This window comes from Cynocephalus volans, chromosome 15 (genome assembly GCF_027409185.1).
Source record: "Cynocephalus volans isolate mCynVol1 chromosome 15, mCynVol1.pri, whole genome shotgun sequence".
In the NCBI taxonomy this organism is placed as follows: Eukaryota; Metazoa; Chordata; class Mammalia; order Dermoptera; family Cynocephalidae; genus Cynocephalus; species Cynocephalus volans.
Window position 1 is genome coordinate 70,525,391 of NC_084474.1, and position 12,920 is coordinate 70,538,310.

Below are 12,920 nucleotides of genomic sequence, written 5' to 3' on the forward strand. Positions count from 1 at the left end.
ACAAATGTACCACTCTGGAGACGGATGTTGATAATTGGGGAGGCTGTGCATTTGTCAGAGCAGAGAGTATATGGAAAATCTCTGTACCTGCCATTCAATTTTGTTGTGAATCTAAACCTGCTTTAAAAAAATAAAGCCAATTTTGGCTATTCGGGGTCTTTTGTTGTTCCATATGAATGTTAGGATTGCTTTTTCTATTTCTGTGAAGAATGTCATTGATATTTTGATAGGAATCGCATTGAATCTGTAGATAGCTTTGGGTAGTATGGACATTTTTACTACATTGATTCTTCCAATCCATGAACAAGGAATGTCTTTCCATCTCTTAGTGTCTTCTTTAATTTCTTTCAGAAATGATTTGTAGTTCTCATTGTAGAGATCTTTCACCTCTTCGGTTAGATTTATTCCTAGGTATTTTATTTTTTTGGAGACTATTGTAAACGGGCTTACTTTCTTGATCTCTTTTTCTTCTAGTTTGTTGTTGGTGTATAAAAATGCTACTGATTTTTGTACGTTGATTTTGTATCCTGCAACCTTACTGAATTCATTTATCAGCTCTAAGAGTTCTTTGGTAGAGTCTCTTTGGTTTTCTATATATAGAATCATGTCATCTGTGAACAGGGACAATTTGATTTCTTCTTTATCTATTTGGATGCCTTTTATTTCTTTCTCTTGTCTAATTGCTCTGGCAAGTACTTCCAATACTATGTTTAAAAAGGAGTGGAGAGAGTGCACATCTTTGTCTTTTTCCTGATCTTAAGGGGAAAGCTTTCAGCTTTTCCCCATTCAGGATGATATCGGCAGTGGGTTTATCATATATGGCTTTTATTATGTTGAGATACCTTCCCTCGATACCAAATTTGCTGAGAGACTTTATCATGAAAGACTATTGAATTTTGTCAAATGCTTTAAAAATAAAAATTTTAAAAAAATTTAAAACACATAAATCACTTTTTAAACCTATCAGTCTTTCTGACAGATGGTGCTGCCGTGTGCTCCACTGCTCCTCAGAAGGTCCTTGTGAGATCAAGGCTCAGGTGCCCACAGTGGTGATCAGCTTGGTAGAATACTCTTAGATTGGTTTTCCCTTCTTCCCTATTTTATTCAATTCATTCTCCAACTCTATTCCAAAAGATCACTTCTACTTCCCAAAATAAACCAACTGCACACAAACCTTTTCTCAGGCTCTGCTTTTTGGAGGAACTTAGGCTAAGACCACTGTTACAAGGAGTGCCCTGGAAATTAGACAATCAGGGTGAAATTCAGAAACAGTTTCACTCCCTGGCCAGATAGTGATAATGCTTCTTTTGTTGATGGTAACCCCTGGCATGCTGCAGCATCAACACTGTAAAATGTTCAAAAGAGGTGAGTTAGGTTGAGGAGCAGAAGGTAAAACATTGGCTTTGGCAGTAGCAATGGCACTGGAATTGTATGGGTCATAATTGGATCCAACCTAAATGTATCTGCCTAGTCTCTAGGTGCATAGTTGGAATGAATATTCTTAGCACCAGATAGAATCCCAGGATGGTTCCCTGACCTCTAGAGTAGAGCTATTCTGATACGAAAAGCCATGGAGAAACATTCATCAGATGACTCAAAAAGCTTCCAGGGCTGAGCATGGCCAAGAGCAAGAGAGGTCTGAATAAGTGATCCTATCTGTAGTGCAAGCTGTTCTGCCACTAAACATATTGATCCAGCAAACTGATGGTGCAAGAGGTATATATGGTAGATTCGTATGTTGTATGGAGTCTCTGACAAGCCCTGATGCAAATGTCAAGCAGACACCACGGGTTCTGTCACAGGTCCTGCTGTCAGCAGTAGAGAATTATTTTCCATTTTCCATTTTAAGACCAGGTCCTGGTATCATTCTAGACCCTGGTGGAGACTGAGTCCTGACCATTTGACACTAAGTGACTGTGCAATTGGAGCTGCCCATCATGACTTGAGGATAATCAGATCTAGTAAGTTTTGTGTTCAGGTGAGCACAGCAGCAGCCCATTGTCTGATGGGACATGGCATGAGCAGACCAAGAAGGCATAAGTAAGTTGCAAAAACAGACTTCTATGTCACTTACCTGCATTGCACTGAAGCCACTGCTTCAGTTTTAACCTACGGGTGATTCCTTAAAACTAGCTTCCTCAGGAAGAACAATACTATTGCCTGGATGCCCAATGACCTTAGATGGACACTCTTGGATAGCCCTGAAGGACGGTGATGAAAGGGAGTTCTCCCAGTGGGCAGGGATGCGAGCAGTACAGTTGATCGTTCATTTTTTATGGCAGAAAAAGTTGCTTAAAGTACAGATATCTGATAATCTGGGACAGTGGCAAATAGCTCCTCTGATCTGTAAGGGACCTGGAAGGAACAAGATTTGATCATGTGTGAGGCAAGGAAATGTGAGGCTTTGTAGAATTATTTCTTTATCTCTTCACAGTTTTAGGTTCTACTGGATTAGAAATCCAAGTTCCCAGAAGGAAATTTTTCCAACAAAGAACAATGCAGGGGTTTCATTTAACGTGATGCTATGTTGACCCTCTGGCCACTTGGGTCTCCTCATGCTCGTGGACAAGCTGATAAATAAGGAACTGTCACTTTGGCAAGGTGATTGACCCTAGTTACCATGAGGAGTTGGAGGTGCTACTATCTTATTGGATCAGGAAGAAGCATGTTCAGAACCCAGGGAATTCAATGGTATGTCTTCGTCCAGGGTCAGTGGTAACCATAAATTGACAATTGAGACAACCATAAACGAACATAAACAAACCACTGGCACCAAGAGTTATTGGGTCCTCCATTAAATGCATCGTTAAATTCAAGACATGTAGGCCAAAAAATGAATACCATACAGCTAATAAAATCAAAGACTAGTTAAGAAAAAGATATGGCTACTTATATTGAGAAAAAAGGTTGTATTTGAATAGAAAAACAAACAAACAAACAAAAAATGGATGGTAGTAGTCAGTTATCAGTAGAAAAATGCGATCATAGGAGAGTTGACTACAAAAAGAATTAGAGGCAATGGGTTGAAGCTAGATATGAAACACAAAGTCCCCAATCCCTCCCTGAGATTCCAGGGAGATGTGAAGAGAAAGCTGACAGCTTACATTTCTCTAAACTTTCACTCCAAACTTTTCTCCCTGCCTAGCGCAATCTCCTTTTCTGTCTTGAGTCCTTTCTTTTCCATCCTCTTCTTTGGATCATATCACATATTTTGTAAGTACAAGTTTTCTTTTGTTTCTCAAAACTTTTACATCATCACAGCATGAGGCTGTCATGTATAAAAACTATTATTTAAGGTTTAAAAATATCTAAAGGTAAGTACAATACAGCACAGATGAGAAAACAACATCTTAAAGCTCCTTGGCCACCCAGCATGTGGTGGCATTGGTGGCCCCCACTCACTCAGGCCACAGCCTGCTGCTATTTTGCTCAGAGCCATTCTTCCAAATGAAATCTACTGGTAAACCAAAGGGCATTATTCTAATATAATGGCAATAAACAGCAAATACTTACATAGTCTTACAAAAATATCCCTGCTTGCCTTCTTACACATCTGCCATTGGTATGAGAGGGACATGCCTGGAGGATGAGAAACACATGGAGCAGAATTGACCTAACTAAGTCCAGTCTAGAGCCAAGAGCACAATTGACCTGCAGATGAAAAGTGACTTCAGCCTAGATAGGCCTGGATCAGTTGACACCCAGCTGACCCAAAGAGATGTGAGCTACATTAATAAATGCTTGATGTTTTAAGCCAGTAAGTTTTGGGTGGTTTGTTACACAGTAAGAGCTAACTAATAGAATTAATAGCCTTTTCTCATTGTGGAACCCAAGGCACATGTAGTATTTGGGTTTTGACCACAACAATATATTACTGACAGAACAGAATAGAACTGTCAGATCTCAGACAAACAGCAATACGCTGTTGAGAAGAGTATGGTTCACTTATTTCAAAAAAAAAATCACTTTCAGAAATAAGTACTAGGAATAAAGGAAATATCCTTGAAATTCATGAGTAATATTGTGATTTCTCTTAGGTGACAGAGTAACAGTAGAACAGGTAAGAAATTTGGAAATTGGATAAATCTGGTTCTATCCCAAATGTGTGACTCAGAGCAAGTTATTTAACCCCTTGCTTTTCCCACATATGAAATGAGATTATAAATATATTGTATATATTACAAAATAACACACCCACACATACATTTTATATATATATATATATATATAAATTCTTATGAGGAATGAAAGAGATAAAATATTAAAAATACAAAAATATAACAATCACTCAACAAAGTGATAGAAATAATTATTGTTCATTCCTCTTAAACTCCTGGTACTCTGATACTATCACTATTTCTTTTATTTAAGATGTCTAAAAAATATGACCCAAATATATAACACAACGTATTCACCATTTTGCTGATTTCTTAAACAGATTTCAATAGCCAGTTTACTTAGAGAATCTGATTCATGAAAACCTAAACTCCTAAAATAAACAATTATATATCAGTGTTATAGGTGATAGGTTAGTTCAATAATTTCTTTTACTAGTCTAGGCTCTGTTTCAAATGCTGGAAAGATTTAACAGAAAAAATATATTTTAAAAAAAGGCGGTGGAACAATAAAATTAAAAGATAATACAAATAAATAAATGCTGGAAACATACCAGTAAACATAGTCATGAAGCTTGTATTTTAATGGCGGGGGAGAGATGTGGGGTAGGGAACATAGCCAATGAATGAATATATGAGATATTAGGAGGAGATAGGTTCCATGAAAAAAACATCAAGTTGAGTATGGGAGATAGTGAGTGAGGTGATGAGGGTGACTCTTTGGATCGACTCATGGAGGACTCGGAATAAGTGATATTTGAGTAGAGAACTAAAGGAATTGAGTGAAGAAGTTTTGCCAACACCGGGCAGAAGAGCTGTCTAAGCTGAGAGAACAGCAGTGGCGCCCAGGTCCTGGGGTGGAGCATGCTGGACATGTTAAAGGAACAGCAAGGAGGCCAGAGTGCTTGGAGCACAGTGAATTAGGGGGAAAAGACATGACCTGGATTATTATTTTTTTAAAAATTTTTTTATTTTATTTTATTTTATTTTAATTTTATTTTGTCGATATACATTGTGGCTGATTATTGCTCCCCATCACCAAAACCTCCCTCTCTTCTCCCTCCCCCCTCCCCCCCAACAATGTCCTTTCTGTTTGCTTGTCGTATCAACTTCAAGTAATTGTGGTTGTTATATCTTCTTCCCCCCCCCCCCGGTTTTGTGTGTGTGTGTGTGTGTGTGTGTGTGAATTTATATATTAATTTTTAGCTCCCACCAATAAGTGAGAACATGTGGTATTTCTCTTTCTGTGCCTGACTTGTTTCACTTAATGTAATTCTCTCGAGGTCCATCCATGTTGTTGCAAATGGCAGTATTTCATTCGTTTTTATAGCTGAGTAGTATTCCATTGTGTAGATGTACCACATTTTCCGTATCCACTCATCTGATGATGTTCATCGCAGCACTCTTTACAATAGACCTGGATTATTTTTAACCACATTGCTCTAGTTTCTGGTTTGAAGATGTGGGGCAAATGTCAAAGCTGGGACAGCAGTAAGGAAGTTATTGCAAATATCCCAGAAAAAGATGGTGATAATTCAGACTAACCTTCCTGAGTAGTGGGGAAAGTTAAGTATAAGAGGATTCTAGATATATACTGATGGTAGAAGAAACAGGATTTGTTAACAGAGTAGGTATCAGGTATAAGTAGATTCCAGGATTATGTCAAGAATTTTGGCAAGAACAACTGGAAGAGTGGTGGTGACAATTGATGAAATGAAGACTGCAAGAGGAGTAGGTTTGAGGATTAGTGTATCTTCAGATGCTTGTAACTTCCACCATAAATTGTTTTTAAAGACTGGAGTGAGTCCCGACTGGATGAGCAGCCTAACTGAGATGAATATTTGAGTAGCTCTGATTAAATGTTATTTTTAGCTCATTTCTAGTGTACCACTTGTAATCCTGTCATCTATTTTTTATGTCTCCATGATTCTATAGATAGTCTTGTAATTTCATATTAGTGGCATTAAAAAGATGAGCAATTGGGTCTCTACAGTAGGACTTCACTTTCCAACAGACTCAATTTCCAACAGTGGTAACCAAATTACTCCCAAAATAAAAGTTATGGATTTGGAAGGAAGGATCTAACAAATCTAAATGTATCGAGAATTTGATTAGAGTTTTGAATGCTCAATTTCCAGTAACTCCTATTAAAATTCATTTAAAAATATATGTAACATTTTGCTGTTGTTATTGGCTGAGCTTTTTTACAGGGAAATGGAAAGGGGAACTATTACTCCTTGCCCCCAATCTCCCCAAACGTATCTAACTGACATCTTGATGGCTACATTTTTATAATTCTATTGTTTTCCCTTACAGAGAATAATTGGTTTGTATTTCTAGTTTCATTTGATGTTTTATTAAAAGAAAATTCAGTCTGAAACAAGGAGTCAGTAAAAACTAATTTAATCTGAACAGGCTGAAAGAAACTCATTTCTAACAGTCTGGAAACCACATTTAAAACATACCAGAATTTTTACAAAGCTTATGTGTATTCTAACAACAACAGAAAAAAAACCCTCAAATCCGGACTTTCATTTATATGTATAATCCACTGGAGATAGAATGAAAAATGTCAAGCAGTCATATTATACATGCCACAGGTAGGAGTCAAAATGGTAAAAAAATTAGCTAAGTCATGATAGGAAATGTAGTAAAAGTTGGTTTATGTATTATGAGGGCTAAAATGAAGGATGTCTGAGAGGAACACAAGCAAAGAAAGTAAAATACTGTTGATGCAAAGCAAAAAACTTCACATTCAGATAAACAGGAAAGGTAAAAGTACAGGCCCTGGAGAAAAGGAAAAATAGTCTTACTGATGAAAATTTCATAAGAAGCTAAAAATATACAAAATCTGTAAATAAGAAAGAAAATTTAATTAAACTCAAGTTTGAGAGTGAATGTTTAATTTCAGCTCACTATTTTAAATTCTTGCTAATCAAGTTGAAGGACTTTTTCTATTTGGGAAACTATTTCAAGAAAAGAGTCCTTGATTAAAACTGAATAAGAAAGAAGACAGGACTCGATATTTAAAAATAAATAAACAAGAATGAAAATAGATTAATCTAAACAATAAAGCAGGCTGAAGCATAAACAAACATATCAGCCAGCAGTATTTGTGGTCAAGGAAAGATTAAAAAATTTTTTCAAACCTTCCCCTAAATTGTCCAACTTCTTCATACGAACTATTAATGAGCAATGATTGCAATAGACATTTAAGTCAAAATATTCTTTAAATGTGCACACCCACTTTGTTGTTGTCAAAATTTGCAAAAGAAAGTAAACCTCACATGGTAAAAATAGATAATTAAGAACAAATTTTGGCAGAGTTATTCAAATACTTTTAAAACTCTTTTGAAAGGCTGAGGGTCTCAGCCAGCTCTGATCATGTCTCTGGTTGATTTGAAGAGGATGCCCCTAAATTTATCTCAGATCGTAAGAGTCCAAAAGGTAAATGCTGGAAAGATAGGGTTTAGATTAACCTACAAAAATAAGAATAAGAAACAGATAAAGGAGATGCTACATGAACACACCACACATAATATTCTAAGACACAGTCAAGGGCTATGCCATAATTTTAAGAAAATACATGCCAGGCAAAAAATAAAAGAAATGCTCAGGACTGAATAATATAAATACTTAACACCAACATTGTAAAAGAGATGTGGCTATGGAATTAACATACTCAGCATCCGCAAAGATTCAATATGATGGCTGGCAAATTTTTCCTTTTTATAGATGGAGAAACTGCAGCATAACATATAAAAGAGTTGCAAAATGTTTGCACTGAGTCAGTGATCTTTTAGAAAATCAAACTCCAGTGTGATGGCTAATTGTTATGTGTTAACTGAGCTACAAGATGCCTTGATAAGGGGTAAAACATTATTTCTGAGAATGTCTGTGAGGATGTTTCTGGAAGAGATTAGCACTTGAATCGGTAGACTGAGTAAAGGAGACCTATCCTCACCCACGTGGGCAGGCATCACTCAACGCATTGAGATGCTGAATAGAACAAAAGACAGAGGAAGGCTTAACTCACTTTCTCTTTTCTTGAGCTGGGACATCCATTTCCTCTTGCCCTCAGACATTGGAGCTCCTGGTTCTCAGGCCTTCAGACAGGGATTTAATTACACCATCAGCTTTCTTTCTTAGTTTGTAGATGGCAGATTGTGGGACTTCTCAGTCTCTGTCATCACCTGAGCAAATTCCCATAGTAAATCTCCCCATCTGTGTGTATGTCTGTGCCTGTATCTATGTCTGTGTCCATGTCATCTATATCTATACCTACTATAGATATCTCCTGTTGGTTCTGTTTCTCTGGAGTACCCTGACTAATATGTCTAGTAACACAGAGAACCTCAACTTGGTGAGCCTTGGCAATCCACCACTTCCTTTAGGCCTTGAGAGTTGGGTCAGTATTCCATCCCATGGGCAGCACATTGGGACATTTGCTTCAAACTACAGTCGTTGACATCAGGACTGTAACCTGAAGCCATTAGACACTGATTTTCACTTCCCTCTCCCTCCCCCACACTTTCTGGCCCTCCTATTTGTGGATATTCTGTGCCTTTATAAGCATCATACTTCATGTTTATGTGAGTTTCTTAAGTGCCTGGTGTCCATCTTTATTATTATTCTTATCCCCTATTGGTAACATTATCTCCAAATTTAAAGAAAAAGCAACCTAATTCTGTTTAAAACTTCTTCCTCATTAAGTTATTAAAAGTAAGATTTATTTAATTGTTTCAATTTAATGGCTAAGTGAGACAAACTAAAATTTCTATTTGAAAAGAACTGTTCCTGGGTCACTGAGCCTAAGAATGAAAGAGAGAAAGACTTTGTCAAAATTAACTTAGAAAACCAAAACAAAACTATTATATTTAATAACTTCATTTTTAATTTTGGGGGTGCACAAATGCATGATAGATCTGTTCTTGGAATTATTTGGAAAGAAACTACAGTTTCTTCACATATTGTACACAAATACTGACAGTCAATGCTGTACCCCACAAATACGTATAATTAATTATGTTTCAATGAAAATAAATAAATAAAATTTAATAAAGAAAACTATTTCCAAGCCCTGTGCACTTCCACGGTAGCTCACTAAGTCTCAGCAATTCCCTCAAGCAGGATGTATCAGTGGCCTCAATCACACTGCCGTGGACAGCAAAAAGCTACCCTAGCTGCCACCATGCCCCTGATTGGATTCCTGTTTAAAGTAACAATTTCTGCCTCATTTGTGTGTAGTGGTTCCACCCATTATGAAAAATTGGGCCTCTGATTTTTTTTGTTTTTATAACCTACAGAGTAGCCCAGACATATTTTCTCCCTACCCCGATCCCCATTTTTACACATCAAAGATTGTGACAGTCATTAAGAATAATAGTGATAACTGTTTTTTCATCCTATGCCGGGGACTCAGCTAAGTACTTTAAAGACACTGTCTTGGAAAAAGCCCCTGGGAAGCCTGCCTGCCACCTGCCAACAAGGCAGGACCCAGTGCATCACCTGCCCCCATGACCAGGAATGCACAGGCAGGGAAAAGGCACCCAGGAAGCCTACCCACCACCTGTCAACAAGACAGGACCCAGCATGCTGCCCACCTGCTGTGACTTGGGATGCACAGGCAGGGAGAAAGCCCCAGGAAGCCTGCCCTTGCCCACCAACAAGGCAGGACTAAGTGCAGCCTGCCCACTGTGACCAGGAGGCCCTGCACCTGTTACAAAGAGGTGGTCCACTACAGCTACCACCACAGCTTCCACTGCTGCAAGTATAACTATTTGCCAAAGTAGCAACCATGACCACTATGCAGGTGGCCTGCCACATATTCAACTGCATTGATACAAGGAGAGTCATGAGAGGAGCCTGGAAAAGAGAAGGAAGTCTTCCTCCTCAAAGTCCACTCCAGAGTAATAGAAGCAGCAACTGATCTACCAGATGACCAGAAAACAACATAGGTAGTAGAAATATGAAAAAACAAGAAAATCTGACACCATCAAAGGAATATAGTGATTTTCAAGTACCAGACCCTACAGAACAGGAAACTCTTGAAATGACTGTAAAGGAATTCCAAGTAACTATCTTAAGGAAACTCAATGATGAGATTGTTAGACAACATAATAAAGAAAAAAACGCTATCCAGGACATGAAGGAGGAAATTTACAAAGAGATTAATACCTTAAGAAAGAATGTAGCAGAACTCCTGGAACTGAAGGATTCATTCAGTGAAATAAAAAACACAACTGAGAGCTTAAGCACAGGTAAGAAAGAGCAGAAAAAAGAATCTTTGATCTTGAAGATGGTCTTTATGAAATAATGCAGGAAGACAAAAAAAAGGAAAAAAGAATTTTAAAACAATGAAGAAAGTCTAAGAGAGATAGCAGACAACCATAAGCACACAAACATTTGAAGCATGGATATTCCAGAAGGAGAGGAGAAAGGTAAACCAAAAACCATAAAAACAGACAAAGAAAGCCTCTATATAATAATAAAGGGATCTATCCAGCAAGAGGACATAAACATAAATATATACGCATCCAACATCACAGCACCCAGATACATAAAGCAAACACTGTTAGACCTAAAGAATGAGATAGACCTCAATACTATAATAGTGGGAGATCTGAACACCCCTCTCTCAGCACTGGACAGATCATCCAGGCAACAAATTAACAGAGAAACACAGGATTTAAACTACACTTTAGACAAGTTAGACCTGGCAGATATCTACATTTCTTCCAACAACAACAGAATATACATTCTTCTCATCAGCACATGAAATGTTCTCTAGGATAGACCATGTTAGGTCACAAACCAAACCTCAACAAATATAAAAAAATTGAAATCACCCCAAGCATTTTTTCAGACAACAAAAGATTAAAACTAAAAATTAATAGCAAGTGAAACTTAGGACACTATACAAACATGTGAAAATTAAACAACAGGCTCCTGAATGACCTATGAGTCCAAGAAGATATTAAACAAACAGGAAATCAGAAAATTTCTTGAAACAAATGAAAATAAAGACACAGCTATCAAAACCTGTGGGATACTACAAAAGCAGTACTAAGAGGGAAACTTATTGCAATTAATGCTTACATCAAAAAAATAGAAAGATTTCAAATAAACAACCTAACCCTATACCTGAAAGAACTAGAAAAACAAGAACAATCCAATTCCAAAGTTAGTAGATGAAAAGAAATAATTTAGATCAGAGCAGAACTAAACAAAACAGAGGCCCCCCAGAATAATAAAAAAGATAAATGAAATAAAAAGTTGGTTTTTCAAGAAGGAAAACAAAATAGTCAAGACATTACTTTAGCTAGGTTACCCCCTCCAAAAAAAAAAGAGAGAGAGAGAAGACCCAAATTACAAACATCAGAAATGAAAAAGGAGGCATTACAACTAATACCCAAAATACAAAAATTATTAGAGATTATTATAAAAAACTATATGCAAACAACTTTGAAAAGCTGGAGTAAATCACTAACATTCTGGACACAAACTGCCAATACTGAACCAAGAAGAAACAAAACCTGAACAGACCAATAACAAGCAACAAAATTGAAGCAGTAATCAGCAGTCTCGGAACAAAGAAAAGCCCAGGACTGAATGGTCTTACTACTGAATTCTTTAAAGAGGAATTAATATCAATTCTCTCAAAACTATTCCAAAAAATTGAAAGAGGCCACTCTCCAAACTCATTCCATGAGGCAAGCATCATCTTGATACAAGTATCAGACAAAGATACAACAAAAAAAGAAACTACAGGCCAATATCTTTGATGAACATAGATGCAAAAATCCTCAGCAAAATACTAGCAATCAGAATACAGCAACACATCAAAAGAATTATACACCATGATCAAGTGGGATTCATCCCAGGGAGACAAGGATGGTTCAGCATATGCAAGTCAATAAATGTGATACACCACATCAACAAAATCAAGGACAAAAACCATATGATTATCTCAATAGACACAGAAAAAGCATTTGACAAAATTAAACATCACTTCATGATAAATTCTCTCAGCAAATTAAATATAGAAGGAAAATATCTCAACACAATAAAAGCCCTATGCAACAAACATACCACCAATATCATCTTGAATGATGAAGAACAGAAACAAGACAAGGATGTCCACTATCACCACTCCTATTTAACATAGTGTTGGAAGTGCTAGCAAGAGCAATCAGGCAAGAGAAAGAAATAAAGGGCACCCAGATTTGAAAAGACAGAGTCAAACTGTCCCTGTTTGCAGAGGGCATGATCCTATATACAGAAAAACCTAAAGACTCTACCAAAAAGTTCTTAGACCTGATTAACAATTTCAGTAATATTGCAGTATACAAAATCAACACTCAAAAATCAGGAGCATTTTTATTCTCCAAAAACAAACTAACAGACAAAGAAATCAAGAAAATAAGCCCATTTATGATAGTCACCAAAAAAAAAATGAAATACCTAGGAATCAGTTTAACCAAGGAGGTGAAAGAATCTACAGTGAGAAGAACAAATTACTACTGAAAGAAATTAAATAAGACAAAAAAAGGTAGAAAGACATTGCACACTCCTAGATTGGAAGAATCAACATTGTAAAAATGTCCATACTACCCGAAGCTGTCTACAGATTCAGTATAATTCCCATCAACATACCAATGATATTCTTCACAGAAATAGAAAAAACAATCCTAACATTCATATGGAACAACAAAAGATCCTAATTATCCAAAGCAATCTTGAGCAAAAAAAAGCATAAAGCCGGAGGTATAATACTACCAGACTTCAAATTATACAAAGCTATAG